Here is a 15793-nt window from a genome sequence, read left to right on the forward strand (position 1 = left end):
GGTCTCTGTAGGAAATGTTTTTAAATATCCTTTATATTGATGATGACCTGATGGTCTCTGTAGGAAATGTTTAGATAATATTGCTACATGCTCAGTTATTTAGAATGAAACTGATTTGAAGGTGATGAGTCCTGCTACTGGTAGCCTATGTGAACTCTGTCAGGACCACTTGTGGATCACGGCAGGGGTACAGGTGGGTCGAGGGATGACATTGCCAAAAACAAATATTTTCAGTATTAACTTATTAAACGACTAAAACCAAATAGAAAGTATGTAGAAAAGATAATGGACTTTTTCAATTATAGCATATAATCTTTGATAATTTTCAATCAGCTGAATAAAAGCTAGACAATTAGGCCCCCACTGATGTTGTTATCATGTTAGAGCATCAGAACACAGGATTATCCATGTCAGATGGTTTGGTTTTCACCGTTCAACCCAACTCAAAAAACACCTCCGTTGGTGGGTCACCAAGCACATCTGGGAACCCCTGCCTTAACGAAGAGTGACACATTATATTATTGTTATTATTATTATTATTATTATTATTATTATTATTATTATTATTATGATTATTATTATTATTATTATTGTTATTATTATTATTATTATTGTTATTATTATTATTATTATTATTATTGTTATTATTATTATTATTACTATTATTATTATTATTATTGTTATTATTATTATTATTATTATTATTGTTATTATTGTTATTGTTATTATTATTATTATTATTATTATTATTATTGTTATTATTATTATTATTATTATTATTATTATTATTGTTATTATTATTATTATTATTATTATTATTATTATTGACACTAAACATGGAGATGAGGTGGCAAATATCAGTCATGATTACATGTTCATGTGATGCATTAAATCACCTGACTGTTTGGATATGTCTGTTAGGAAATGTTTTATTTCTAAGAGATAATGAATAAATGAGAACAATTTACATTCAATAATTAGTTGTCACTGTGTTAACCACAACCAACATGCTGGATCTCTGTTTAGTTGTCACTGTGTTAACCACAACCAACATGCTGGATCTCTGTTTAGTTGTTACTGTGTTAACCACAACCAACATCCTGGATCTCTGTTTAGTTGTCACTGTGTTAACCACAACCAACATGCTGGATCTCTGTTTAGTTGTCACTGTGTTAACCACAACCAACATGCTGGATCTCTGTTTAGTTGTCACTGTGTTAACCACAACCAACATGCTGGATCTCTGTTTACAGGGGCCAGTGCTCTAAAATGAGTCTCTCTGGGGAGAGAGAGGAGGGCGGCCCTGCCTCTAAAATGAGTCTCTCTGGGGAGAGAGAGGAGGGGGGTCCTGCCTCTAAAATGCATCTCTCTGGGGAGAGAGAGGAGGGGGGCCCTGCCTCTAAAATGAGTCTCTCTGGGGAGAGAGAGGAGGGGGGCCCTGCCTCTAAAATGCATCTCTCTGGGGGACATGACACCAAAGCTAAGAGGTGAGATAACAATATTATGAATAATTTATTAAGTTTATTTCCTAAATAAATAGCTATCTTAAGGTGAATGCACTTAACCTCTTGGGGCTAGGTGGGACGCTAGCGTGCCACCCGTGGTGCACTCCATCAACAGCAGGTGCATTTCAAGAGCGGCAAATTTGAATCCAAATAAATGTCAAAATTCAAATTTTTCAAAAATACAACTATGTTACACCATTTGAAAGATAAACATCTCCTTAATCTAACCACGTTTTACGATTTCAAAAAGGTTTTACGGCGAAAGCATAAATTTAGAGTATGTTAGGACAGTACATTTACAAGAGTTGTGTGTAATGTTTTGTCAAGTCAAAGACAGGGTCACCAAAACCATAAAACCAGCTAAAATGATGCACTAACCTTTTACAATCTCCATCAGATGACACTCCTAGGACATTATGTTAGACAATGCATGCATTTTTAGTTCTATCAAGTTCATATTTATATCCAAAAACAGCGTTTTACTATGGCATTGATGTTGAGGAAATCGTTTCCCTCCAATAACCGGCAGTCAAGTCAGCGTCACAAATTAAATAATTAAAATTAGAAAACATTGGTAAAATATTATATTGTCATTTAAAGAATTATAGATTTACATCTCTTGAACGCAATCAACTTGCCAGATTTAAAAATAACCTTACTGGGAAATCACACTTTGCAATAATCTGAGCACTGCGCCCAGAAAAATACGCGTTGCGATACAGACTAGACGTCATGTTGGGGAGATCTAAAATCGAAAATACTATGTAAATAATCCATTACCTTTGATTCTCTTCATCAGATGTCACTTCCAGGTATCACAGGTCCATAACGAATGTAGTTTTGTTCAAAAAAGCTCATCATTTATGTCCAAAAATCTCCGTCTCGTTAGCACATGATGTAAGCCAGCCGGACTTCTCGTCATGAACGAGGGGAAAAAATATATTTCCGTTCGTTCAAACATGTCAAACGTTGTATAGCATAAATCATTAGGGCCTTTTTTAACCAGAACATGAATAATATTCAAGGTGGACGAATGCATACTCTTTTATAACGTATTGGAACGAGGGTACCCAACATGAACTAGCGCGCCAGGTGTCTAATGGGACATCACCGTTCCATGGCTCTTGTTCGGTCAGATCTCCCTCCAGAAGACTCAAAACACTTTGTAAAGGCTGGTGACATCTAGTGGAAGCAATAGGAAGTGCCAAAATATTCCTAAACCCCTGTGTTTTTCAATGGGATAGGTTTAAAGTCAATACAACACATCAGGTATCCACTTCCTGTCAGAAAATGTCTCAGGGTTTTGCCTGCCAAATGAGTTCTGTTATACTCACAGACACCATTTAAACAGTTTTGGAAACTTTAGAGTGTTTTCTATCCATATATAATAAGTATATGCATATTCTAGTTACTGGGTAGGATTAGTAACCAGATTAAATCGGGTACATTTTTTTTATCCAGACGTGCAAATGCTGCCCCCTAGACCCAACAGGTTAATGTAAATCTCTCTGGATAAGAGCATCTGCTAAATCAGGGGTTCTCAATCCGGGGTCTGCGGAGGTACTGCAGGGGTTCTGCAGGAAGCGTGGGGAGTGGTGGTGTATCCAGGGAGAAAACTAAACTAATATTCTGAAATGTCATTGTGGTCTTATGTTCCCATCTATTGGAATCATTTAGCAACTGCAGTAGTGCTGAAAAAATGTGTTATTCCTTACTAAAGTAGTAATTACTAAGAATTACTAGTTAATTTTATCACTTACAATCATAAAATAACAACTTATACCTTAACAAACAATTAAACTGACATAAACCAAAATCACTATATATGTAGTTATTTAGTTAATTACCAAATTGAGCCGGTCGGTCACATTTGAGAGTGAGGGAGATTTAGAGCATTTTGCATGAAAAAAACATGATTTTTGTCTCTCTGAAATGAAACCATCAAGTGATAGATTTTAAACAAATCCTTGTCTGTGAGAGATGTAATAATTAATACATAATTTCTTTAAACAATAAAAGCTCATTTCTGTAAAGTGATATGTTGCGTTTTGGAACTCTTCTTATGTTTCCCATCTGAGATCAGAGTAGATGAGAGATGTAATGTTTGTCTCTGTTGTGTTGAAGACCAATCAAGCAGGAGAGACCAGCCTCCCCTGTACCCAGCTGTGTGTCCATGAAGAGTGACTGGTCTATGGGTCAACCTGAAGAGTTTAGAGAGGGAGACTTTTCTACTGAACAAAGGTAAGAAGAACTCATGGGTCATGGTCAGTGAGTTAAACAACACTGTCTCTAGTCATTTCTCCTCTCCCATTTTCACATTTCTTTTGGTTGTTTTCATAATCCACAGGCTAATCCTTTTGTCCATTTTCATAGTCCTAAAACAATATTAAACAAACACAACGTTCCCTCCCTGTGTGTGTGTGTGTGTGTGTGTGTGGTGTGTGTGTGTGTGTGTGTGTGTGTGTGTGTGTGTGTGTGTGTGTGTGTGTGTGTGTGTGTGTGTGCTCTCCCTGGATGAGGAGATGTAATCTCTATCCTGATTGCCTAGTCACTTTTACCCTTACCTACATGTACATATTACCTCAATTACCTGGTACCCCTGCACATTGACTCAGTACTGGTACTCCTTATAGTCTCATTATTACCTCAACTACCTGGTACCCCTGCACATTGACTCAGTACTGGTACTCCTTATAGTCTCATTATTAGCTCAACTACCTGGTACCCCTGCACATTGACTCAGTACTGGTACTCCTTATAGTCTCATTATTACCTCAACTACCTGGTACCCCTGCACATTGACTCAGTACTGGTACTCCTTATAGCCTCATTATTACCTCAACTACCTGGTACCCCTGCACATTGACTCAGTACTGGTACTCCTTATAGCCTCATTATTACCTCAACTACCTGGTACCCCTGCACATTGACTCAGTACTGGTAATTCTTATAGCCTCATTATTACCTCAACTACCTGGTACCCCTGCACATTGACTCAGTACTGGTACTCCTTATAGCCTCATTATTACCTCAACTACCTGGTACCCCTGCACATTGACTCAGTACTGGTACTCCTTATAGTCTCATTATTACCTCAACTACCTGGTACCCCTGCACATTGACTCAGTACTGGTACTCCTTATAGTCTCATTATTACCTCAACTACCTGGTACCCCTGCACATTGACTCAGTACTGGTAATCCTTATAGCCTCATTATTACCTCAACTACCTGGTACCCCTGCACATTGACTCAGTACTGGTACTCCTTATAGTCTCATTATTACCTCAACTACCTGGTACCCCTGCACATTGACTCAGTACTGGTACTCCTTATAGTCTCATTATTACCTCAACTACCTGGTACCCCTGCACATTGACTCAGTACTGGTACTCCTTATAGTCTCATTATTACCTCAACTACCTGGTACCCCTGCACATTGACTCAGTACTGGTACTCCTTATAGCCTCATTATTACCTCAACTACCTGGTACCCCTGCACATTGACTCAGTACTGGTAATCCTTATAGCCTCATTATTACCTCAACTACCTGGTACCCCTGCATATTGACTCAGTACTGGTACTCCTTATAGCGTAATTATTGTTATTTTGTGTTACTATTTCCTTTTTTTTATTTACAAGGTATAAGGTCAACGTAGCAAGTCTGGTGGACATGGCAGAGCTCCATACCCGCAGTCAGACCAGCAGAAACTGGATCAGCAGCACTACAAGGTATCACGTCTGGTGGACAGGTCAGAGTTCATATCCTCAGTCAGACCAGCAGAAACTGGATCAGCAGCACTACAAGGTATCACGTCTGGTGAACAGGTCAGAGTTCATATCCTCAGGCAGACTAGCAGGAACTGGATCAGCAGCACTACAAGGTATCACGTCTGGTGGACAGGTCAGAGTTCATATCCTCAGGCAGACCAGTAGAAACTGGATCAGCAGCACTACAAGGTATCACGTCTGGTGGACAGGTCAGAGTTCATATCCTCAGGCAGACCAGTAGAAACTGGATCAGCAGCACTACAAGGTATCACGTCTGGTGGACAGGTCAGAGTTCATATCCTCAGTCAGACCAGTAGAAACTGGATCAGCAGCACTACAAGGTATCATGGTTGGTCGACAGGTCAGAGTTCATATCCTCAGGCAGACCAGTAGAAACTGGATCAGCAGCACTACAAGGTATCACGTCTGGTGGACAGGTCAGAGTTCATATCCTCAGTCAGACCAGTAGAAACTGGATCAGCAGCACTACAAGGTATCACGTCTGGTGGAGCATGTATCAATACTGATAGGATGGAAAGAAAGGGAGCGCTGCTCTCGGATCAGTTTTCTCCATTCAGATATTTCCTTAACATTATAGTTATGTCACAATACTGACCCAGGATCAGCTTCTATTAGCACCTATGGTTGCAAGTATTGGGGAGGCTTAGTCTAATGCTTACCCAATAAAAACGCACTAAATCACAGATTTGGCACATCATTGTGTTCATGTTTGGATACACATCATGAAATATATTGAGACATATTTCAGACAGTAGCCTACAAGTATCAAAATATTACTCAATATATTGAACAATATGATTGAAATAGGCCTAAAGACTACTGTTTATATTTCAATGCAGTCATCTCAGTTTCATTTGAAGCAAATCTGCAGACGTCCCTTGATTGAATCAAATGCAAAGACATTGGCAACTTCGTATTTGTAGTCAACTTTGTTCTGAATTCATCTGCTGTCACAGAGAGATGGATAAACTATATGATTCTATGTTTAGCAGAGATCTTCTGTGTATAAAGTCAAGTGGAAGGGCAAAAAAAGCATCTAATGACGCACTCAGCTGTTCTAGTGGTCTGAGGGAGGAGGTAGATTACTCAGCTGTTCTAGTGGTCTGAGACAGGAGGTAGATTACTCAGCTGTTCTAGTGGTCTGAGACAGGACGTAGATTACTCAGCTGTTCTAGTGGTCTGAGGGAGGAGATAGATTACTCAGCTGTTCTAGTGGTCTGAGACAGGAGGTAGATTACTCAGCTGTTCTAGTGGTCTGAGACAGGACGTAGATTACTCAGCTGTTCTAGTGGTCTGAGGCAGGATGTAGATTACTCAGCTGTTCTAGTGGTCTGAGGCAGGAGGTAGATTACTCAGCTGTTCTAGTGGTCTGAGACAGGAGGTAGATTACTCAGCTGTTCTAGTAGTCTGAGACAGGAGGTAGATTACTCAGCTGTTCTAGTGGTCTGAGACAGGAGGTAGATTACTCAGCAGTTCTAGTGGTCTGAGGCAGGAGGTAGATTACTCAGCTGTTCTAGTGGTCTGAGGGAGGAGGTAGATTACTCAGCTGTTCTAGTGGTCTGAGACAGGAGGTAGATTACTCAGCTGTTCTAGTGGTCTGAGGGAGGAGGTAGATTACTCAGCTGTTCTAGTGGTCTGAGACAGGAGGTAGATTACTCAGCTATTCTAGTTTTCTGAGACAGGAGGTAGATTACTCAGCTGTTCTAGTGGTCTGAGGGAGGAGGTAGATTACTCAGCTGTTCTAGTGGTCTGAGGCAGGATGTAGATTACTCAGCTATTCTAGTGGTCTGAGACAGGAGGTAGATTACTCAGCTGTTCTAGTGGTCTGAGACAGGAGGTAGATTACTCAGCTGTTCTAGTGGTCTGAGGGAGGAGGTAGATTACTCAGCTGTTCTAGTGGTCTGAGGCAGGAGGTAGATTACTCAGCTGTTCTAGTGGTCTGAGGCAGGAGGTAGATTACTCAGCTGTTCTAGTGGTCTGAGGCAGGAGGTAGATTACTCAGCTGTTCTAGTGGTCTGAGGCAGGAGGTAGATTACTCAGCTGTTCTAGTGGTCTGAGACAAGAGGTAGATTACTCAGCTGTTCTAGTGGTCTGAGACAGGAGGTAGATCACTCAGCTGTTCTAGTGGTCTGAGACAGGAGGTAGATTACTCAGCTGTTCTAGTGGTCTGAGGGAGGAGGTAGATTACTCAGCTGTTCTAGTGGTCTGAGGGAGGAGGTAGATTACTCAGCTGTTCTAGTGGTCTGAGACAGGAGGTAGATTACTCAGCTGTTCTAGTGGTCTGAAACAGGAGGTAGATTACTCAGCTGTTCTAGTGGTCTGAGACAGGAGGTAGATTACTCAGCTGTTCTAGTGGTCTGAGACAGGAGGTAGATTACTCAGCTGTTCTAGTGGTCTGAGGGAGGAGGTAGATTACTCAGCTGTTCTAGTGGTCTGAGACAGGAGGTAGTTTACTCATCTGTTCTAGTGGTCTGAGGCAGGAGGTAGTTTACTCAGCTGTTCTAGTGGACTGAGACAGGAGTTAGATTACTCAGCTGTTCTACGAGTGGTCGGAGGCAGGTGTTAGATCACAAGCATTTTCCAAGTGTAATGTTATTGATGGTTTCGGGAAACAGCTCTTTTACGAAATCCATGCGGGTGACTGTTATCAGCTCCTCACAACCCCAAGCTGAATATCCCCCACAACCAGAGCCTGATCGTCAAGGGGGAACCATAAACCTGCCTCTCCAACTCTCCCTGACCTGAGTGTGTTAACTCCTGAGAGTCTAGGGGGGGAACCATAAACCTGCCTCTCCATCTCTCCCTGACCTGAGTGTGTTAACTCCTGAGAGTCTAGGGGGGAACCATAAACCTGCCTCTCCAACTCTCCCTGACCTGAGTCTTTTAACTCCTGAGAGACACCATGCCATGATTAGATAGTGAAACAACACACCAATCTCTTTCATAATTTCTTTAAACAATAAAAGCTCATTTCTGTAAAGTGATATGTTGCGTTTTGGAACTCTTCTTATGTTTCCCCATCTGAGATCAGAGTAGATGAGAGATGTAATGTTCGTCTCTGTTGTGTTGAAGACCAATCAAGCAGGAGAGACCAGCCTCCCCTGTTCCCAGCTGTGTGTCCATGAAGAGTGACAAGTCTATGAATCTACCTATAGAGTTTAGAGAGGGATACTTTTCTACTGAACAAAGGTAAGAAGAACTCATGGGTCATGGTCAGTGAGTTAAACAACACTGTCTCTAGTCATTTCTCCTCTCCCATTTTCACATTTCTTTTGGTTGTTTTCATAATCCATAGGCTAATCCTTTAGTCCATTTTCATAGTCCTAAAATAATGTTAAACAAACACAACATTCCCTTCGGTGTGTGTGTGTGTGTGTGTGTGTGTGTGTGTGTGTGTGTGTGTGTGTGTGTGTGTGTGTGTGTGTGTGTGTGTGTGTGTGTGTGTGTGTGTGTGTGTGTGTGTGTGTGTGTGTGTGTGTGTGTGTGTGTGTGTGTGTGTGTGTGTGTGTACTCCCTGGATGAGGAGATGTAATCTCATGTTTTGTCCACAGAAACCAACAGGAGAGATCAGAGTCAGAGATTCTCAGTGGTCAGTCTTCCCAGAGTCATCAAACAGACCTGGACTCTATATTCAGTGTATGTGATCCTGTTATGAACATTTGTTTTTGTTTACCTCAAGTAAAGTTGATCTGTCAATTATTCATTATTGCGTTAATGACAAAGCATTTCTTCTCTTGCTTAACTTATTTACATGATTTATTTTAGTTGCTTGAAGAGAAAATGATGACATTTGTGAAGAACGAGCTGAAGATGTTCAAGAAGATTCTTAGTCCAGAACTCCCAGAAGGTTTTGAGAGTCAGAAGCAGGATGAGGAAGTGGTGGATGCTGAAGATGAGAAGCAGGAGAGCAGTGCCAGAGAGGGGGTTCTGAAGATCACACTGCACGTCCTGAGGAAAATGAACCAGAAGGAGCTTGCTGACACACTGGAGAACTGTAAGATCTGTCTGCATCATGTTGAATGCTGTTTTATAACATTTAAAAGCTGTAGCTAAAGTACAGCTAAAGTAGCTGTGTAACTCAATGATATTGTAGCAGCCTTAACACAACACCTAGTGACCTTATCAAGTAGCAGAAGGGATGTGTTGTGGTGATTAATTTAGAGAGAGAGAGAGAGAGAGAGACAACATTAATAATACCATCAATAATACCAATAATTACATTATCAGTCACACCAGTCTGTAATGCATTATGAAAACATTTACACATTTATACAGTCAGTTAAGAGAAAAAAATATTATAATTTAAAACTTTATAACAGTCCTTCAATACAGTCGGCATTAAAACTAGACGTAACAATAAGAATCTCTGTGTTATTTCTAGATTCAGATGAGCTTGCTGTGATTTGCCAACGTGAACTCAAATCTAATCTAAAGAAGAAGTTTCAATGTGTATTTGAGGGGATCGCTAAACAAGGAAACCCAACACTTCTCAATAAGATCTACACAGAGCTCTACATCACAGAGGGTGGAACAGGAGAGGTCAATAATGAACATGAGCTGAGACAGATTGAGACAACAACCAGGAAACAAGCAAGACCAGAGACTGCAATCAAATGTAACGACATCTTCAAACCCTTAACTGGACAAGACAAACTTATCAGAACTGTGCTGACAAAGGGAGTCGCTGGCATTGGAAAAACAGTCTCTGTGCAGAAGTTCATTCTGGACTGGGCTGAAGGAAAAGCAAATCAGGATGTCCAATTTGTATTTTCATTCCCTTTCCGGGAGCTGAATTTGATGAAAGGGGACAAACACACTTTCATTGAACTTCTTAATCACTTCTCAATGGAAACCAAACAATCAGGAATCTCCATCTACAACAAGTACAAAGTTCTGTTCATCTTTGATGGTCTGGATGAGTGCCGACTGCCCCTAGACTTCCAGAAGAACAAGATCTGTTGGGACGTCACAGAGACAACCTCAGTGGATGTTCTGCTGACAAATCTCATCAAGGGAAATCTGCTTCCCTCTGCTCTCCTCTGGATAACTACCCGACCTGCAGCAGCCAATAGGATCCCTTCAGAGTGTGTTGACCAGGTGACAGAGGTACGAGGGTTCAACGACCCACAGAAGGAGGAGTACTTCAGGAAGAGATTCAGGGATGAGGACCTGGCCAGCAGAATCATCTCACACATAAAGACATCAAGGAGCCTCCACATCATGTGCCACATTCCAGTCTTCTGTTGGATTTCTGCAACAGTCCTCGAACACATGCTGAAACATAAGAGAGAAGAGATGCCCAAGACTCTGACTGAGATGTACACACACCTTGTGGTATTTCATACCAAACAGAAGAATGAAAAGTATCTTGGGAAAGAAGAGACAGATCCACACTGGAATAAAGAGAGCATTCTGTCACTGGGAAAACTGGCTTTTCAACAGCTTGTGAACGGCAATCTGATTTTCTATGAAGAAGACCTGAAGGAGGCTGGCATTGATGTCAATGAAGCCTCAGTGTACTCAGGATTGTGCACACAGCTCTTTAAAGAGGAATGTGGGCTGTACCAAGACAAGGTGTACTGCTTCGTGCATCTGAGCATTCAGGAGTTTCTGGCTGCTGTATATGTGTTCCTCTCATTCATCAACAACAATGAGAATCTAATGGACAAACCGAAAACAAAAGACGAACCTGAAGTTACTTTCTACACGAGTGCTGTGGATAAAGCCTTACGAAGTGAGACAGGAAACCTGGACCTTTTCCTCCGCTTCCTTCTGGGCCTCTCACTGGAGTCCAATCAGAAGCACTTACGAGGTCTACTGACAAAGACAAGAATCAGCTCACAGAGCCATGAAGAGACAGTCAAGTACATCAAAGAGAAGATCAGGGAGAATCCCTCTCCAGAGAGGAGCATCAATCTGTTCCACTGTCTGAATGAACTGAATGACCATTCTCTAGTGGAGGAGATCCAAAGCTACCTGAGCTCAGGAAGTCTCTCAAAACCCAACCTGTCACCTGCACAGTGGTCAGCTCTGGTCTTTGTGTTGCTGACTTCAGAAAAGGAGCTGGATGTGTTTGACCTGAAGAAATACTCCAGATCAGAGGAAGGTCTTCTGAGGCTGCTGCCAGTGGTCAAAGCCTCCAGAGCTGTTCTGTGAGTAAATAAAATGCCATATAAGAAGTAATCATCAGGAAGAAATATTATATGTATTACAATATGTATATAATATTATATTGCATAACATATTGAATCAGATATTCAATCCAGTATAACAATATGACCATACAATTCCAGGAGACGGAAGGTAAATCTATATGTTGTTTGAGAATATGAACCAAATGCATCTACCGTTGTCCTTCTACTCTACTGGTGTTAAATAAACAGTGTGTTTGTGAAGTCATGATGATCTCTTTGCAGGCTGTCAGGCTGTCTAGTCACAGAGGAAGGCTGTTCTTCTCTGGTCTCAGCTCTGAAGTCAAACCCCTCACACCTGAGAGAGCTGGACCTGAGTAACAATGACCTGAAGGATTCAGGAGTGGAGCTGCTCTCTGCTGGACTGGGGAATCCCCACTGTAAACTGGAGACTCTGAGGTCAGTATTCCTGTAGTTGGTCAACAAGTGATAACTGTTCACCAGATCCACATGTGTTCACCAGGCACACAGTATAGTCCACACCATATGTGTTTGGACAGTGAATGTTTCTGAACACCTCTACATTCATGTGGATGCTACTATTAATATGAATAATCAGGAATGAATTGTGAATAATGAGGAATGAGCCTCTGTTATTAGTAATGGTGAGAGGTTAGCATGTTTTGTTGTAGCCTCTGTTATTGGTAATGGTGAGAGGTTAGCATGTTTTGTTGTAGCCTCTGTTATTGGTAATGGTGAGAGGTTAGCATGTTTTGTTGTAGCCTCTGTTATTGGTAATGGTGAGAGGTTAGCATGTTTTGTTGTAGCCTCTGTTATTGGTAATGGTGAGAGGTTAGCATGTTTTGTTGTAGCCTCTGTTATTGGTAATGGTGAGAGGTTAGCATGTTTTGTTGTAGCCTCTGTTATTGGTAATGGTGAGAGGTTAGCATGTTTTGTTGTAGCCTCTGTTATTGGTAATGGTGAGAGGTTAGCATGTTTTGTTGTAGCCTCTAACTTTCTCACTCATTATTATTCATGATTCATTCATGATTTGTATCAATCATGTTATCATCAGGATTCATGTAGTAGTGTTTAGAAACATGTTATCTACTCACTTAGACAGAAGATTAATCCAGTCATCATCCACCATTTTATTATTGGGCAAAACAAACTGCAAATGCAACCAACTAGTTTACAACCAAACACTAATCTTTTGACTATTTTAATACACTATAAATGAATTGGTCAGAATACTTATGACTTCTTCAAATGGGTGGACTAGACACATAAAGTGCTTTCATTTTTCTAAATGGTGAAACAGATATGTATGAAAATATCCTCATATAAAAGGTGACCCACATTTAAAATGTTATCTTCACTGTCAAAATAGATATGGTGTGGACTGTATACTCAATACAATCTAAATCTGATACCTCACTGTCTGTCTTTTGACTGATACTGCTTTTAAACTGGTCTGGTCAGTCTACTCAAATATTTGTACTATACATGTTTCTATCTGCAGGCAATACTTTGATCATTTGTAATTTATAATATGATACATTAATTTAAGAATAGATATGGAAGGTTTCATATGTTGAAAAAATATACTGCTACTATTTTCACCACCAAAGAATAGCAGTGTGGTTTTAATATGATTTGACTCTTTGCAGGCTGTCAGGCTGTCTAGTCACAGAGGAAGGCTGTGCTTCTCTGGCCTCAGCTCTGAGGTCAAACCCCTCACACCTGAGAGAGCTGGACCTGAGCTACAATCACCCAGGAGACTCAGGAGTCAGACTGCTCTCTGCTGGACTGGAGGATCCACACTGCAGACTGGAGAAACTCAAGTATGTAGAGGATTTATGTCAATGTTCATATCAGACATGTTGGACTTTTCAGGCTAGTTAAGACAAACATTCTTACCACCACTTGGACAAAGGTGTGTGTGTGTGTGTGTGTGTGTGTGTGTGTGTGTGTGTGTGTGTGTGTGTGTGTGTGTGTGGTGTGTGTGTGTGTGTGTGTGTGTGTGTGTGTGTGTGTGTGTGTGTGTGTGTGTGTGTGTGTGTGAGTTCAGGTGTATCCCTCAATGACTGTCTGTTTTTCTGCTTACCGCTACAGTGTGGAACATGGTGGACAGAACAGAATGAAACCTGGACTTAGAAAATGTGAGTGTTGACTGCTGTGAAGAATATGACTAAGAATAAGTCTTAATTCAAGTTAAGTCAAAGACCACCATCATTACTGACTTGGTCATATTGAATATCAGCTGTAGTTCTACAGAAGCACAAATCAGGGACACCAACGTTTACAAAGAGTTGATATGACAGTGTGTGTGTGTGTGTGTGTGTGTGTGTGTGTGTGTGTGTGTGTGTGTGTGTAATTATTGTGAATAACTGTGTTTTATATTACCATACAGTATAACATATGATCACTCAACAAGTCTCAAGTTACCTTAACTTCTCCTTTTGATACCTAGAAACATCTACATTAAATGAATTAGTGAAAAGTGAGTTAACATTCTAATGTGAATGATGATGATTTCTAATATTGTGTCTGGTTTCATCCATCAGATGTCTGTGATCTCACACTGGACCCAAACACAGAAGACAGACGCCTCTCTCTGTCTGAGGAGAACAGAAAGGTGACATGGAGGAGAGAGGAGCAGCCGTATCCTGATCACCCAGAGAGATTTGTGGGATGTAGACAGGTGCTGTGTAGAGAGGGTCTGACTGGGCGCTGTTACTGGGAGGTAGAGTGGAGTGGGAGAGCGGCTGGTATAGGAGTGACATATAAAGGAATCAGCAGGAGAGGAGTGTTTGAGGACTGTTGTCTTGGATTCAATGACAAGTCCTGGTGTCTGTTCTGCTCTGACAACAGATACTCTGCCAGGCATAATAATCATCCCACTACCATAGACGTCCCCTCCTCCAGCTCCCACAGAGTAGGAGTGTATCTGGACTGGTCAGCCGGCACTCTGTCCTTCTATAGAGCCTCCTCTGACACACTGACCCACCTGATCACATTCACCTCCACATTCACTGAGCCCCTCTATCCAGGATTTAGGGTTCATTATGTTGGCTCTTCAGTGTCCCTGAAATAATAACTGGACACACACACACACACACACACACACACACACACACACACACACACACACACACACACACACACACACACACACACACACACACACACACACACTGACACACACACACACACACACACACACTGGACACACACACACTGACACACACACACACTGGACACACACACAAACACACACACACACACACACACACACACACACACACTGGACACACACACACACACTGGACACACACACACACACTGGACACACACACATCGAACACACACACACATCGAACACACACACACACACATCGAACACACACACACACTGGACACACACACACACACACACACACACACACTGGACACACACACACACACACTGGACACACACATACACACACACACACTGGACACACACACACACACACACACACATTCACACACACAAACGACACACACTCTGACACACGCACACACACAGTGTGATTTTATTATGTGTTTTACTGTTTGTGTTTGTACCACAGGAGGTTGGTGGGACCTTATTTAGGGAGGACAGGCTTGTAATGGCTGGAGTGGAATAAGTGGAATGGTATCAAACACGTGGTTTCCATGTGTTCCATTTCATTCACTCTGTTCCAGACATTATTATGAGCCGTCCTCCCCTCAGCAGCCTCCTCTGGTACGTACTGTCCTGTATGTGAGAGAGACCCAACAAGGAATTACAATGTATGTATTACTTTTAATACCTGCAAATGGCAAATAAACTACTGGAACTCCTTATGAATGTCTGCAGCCGACAAGAGGTGAAAATATTACCGGAATATTCTGCAAAATGTTGATGAAGACGTCACTCAATCCACCCAAAACAACATGCAGTCTTTTCACAAGACTCCCATGAAGTTATAGTGTGACGTTATGAGTCGACGTTAAAGTAACATTCTCACAACATACTGCACTTGTTTTATCCTGTTTTAGATGTATCCTCTGTTTAAACATTTAAACTCTTACAATAACACCGTTAAAATACCAATGTGATCATTTCTTGTCTTTTATGTTGGAAAAACAAATAGTACAATTATATGTGGACATACGCTCCATAGTTGTACAAGTATACATGGTTATATTGTACTTTTCATAATAAAACATACTTGAAACAAGAAAAAGCATGTTAATTGTGAAAACAATTTTGTTATTGATTTTTACATTGCTTCTCCCTGTCTCATGTTGACGTTTGTCATGAATCTTGACCTGGAGGCAGAACTGTGCGATTTCCTC

General features: G+C 41.2%; 1 long non-coding RNA gene across 1 annotated transcript; it reads left to right on the top strand.

The window, feature by feature from the left end:
- The first annotated feature begins 3627 nt into the window (after positions 1-3627).
- Positions 3628-8635, top strand: LOC123732973 (uncharacterized). Its single transcript, XR_006763545.2, has 3 exons — positions 3628-3746; positions 5148-5237; positions 8370-8635. It is a non-coding gene; the product is annotated as an uncharacterized LOC123732973 (long non-coding RNA).
- Positions 8636-15793: the final 7158 nt, after the last annotated feature.

The sequence above is a fragment of the Salmo salar genome, unplaced genomic scaffold (assembly GCF_965601325.2).
Source record: "Salmo salar unplaced genomic scaffold, fSalSal1 ptg000468l, whole genome shotgun sequence".
NCBI lineage: Eukaryota > Metazoa > Chordata > Actinopteri > Salmoniformes > Salmonidae > Salmo > Salmo salar.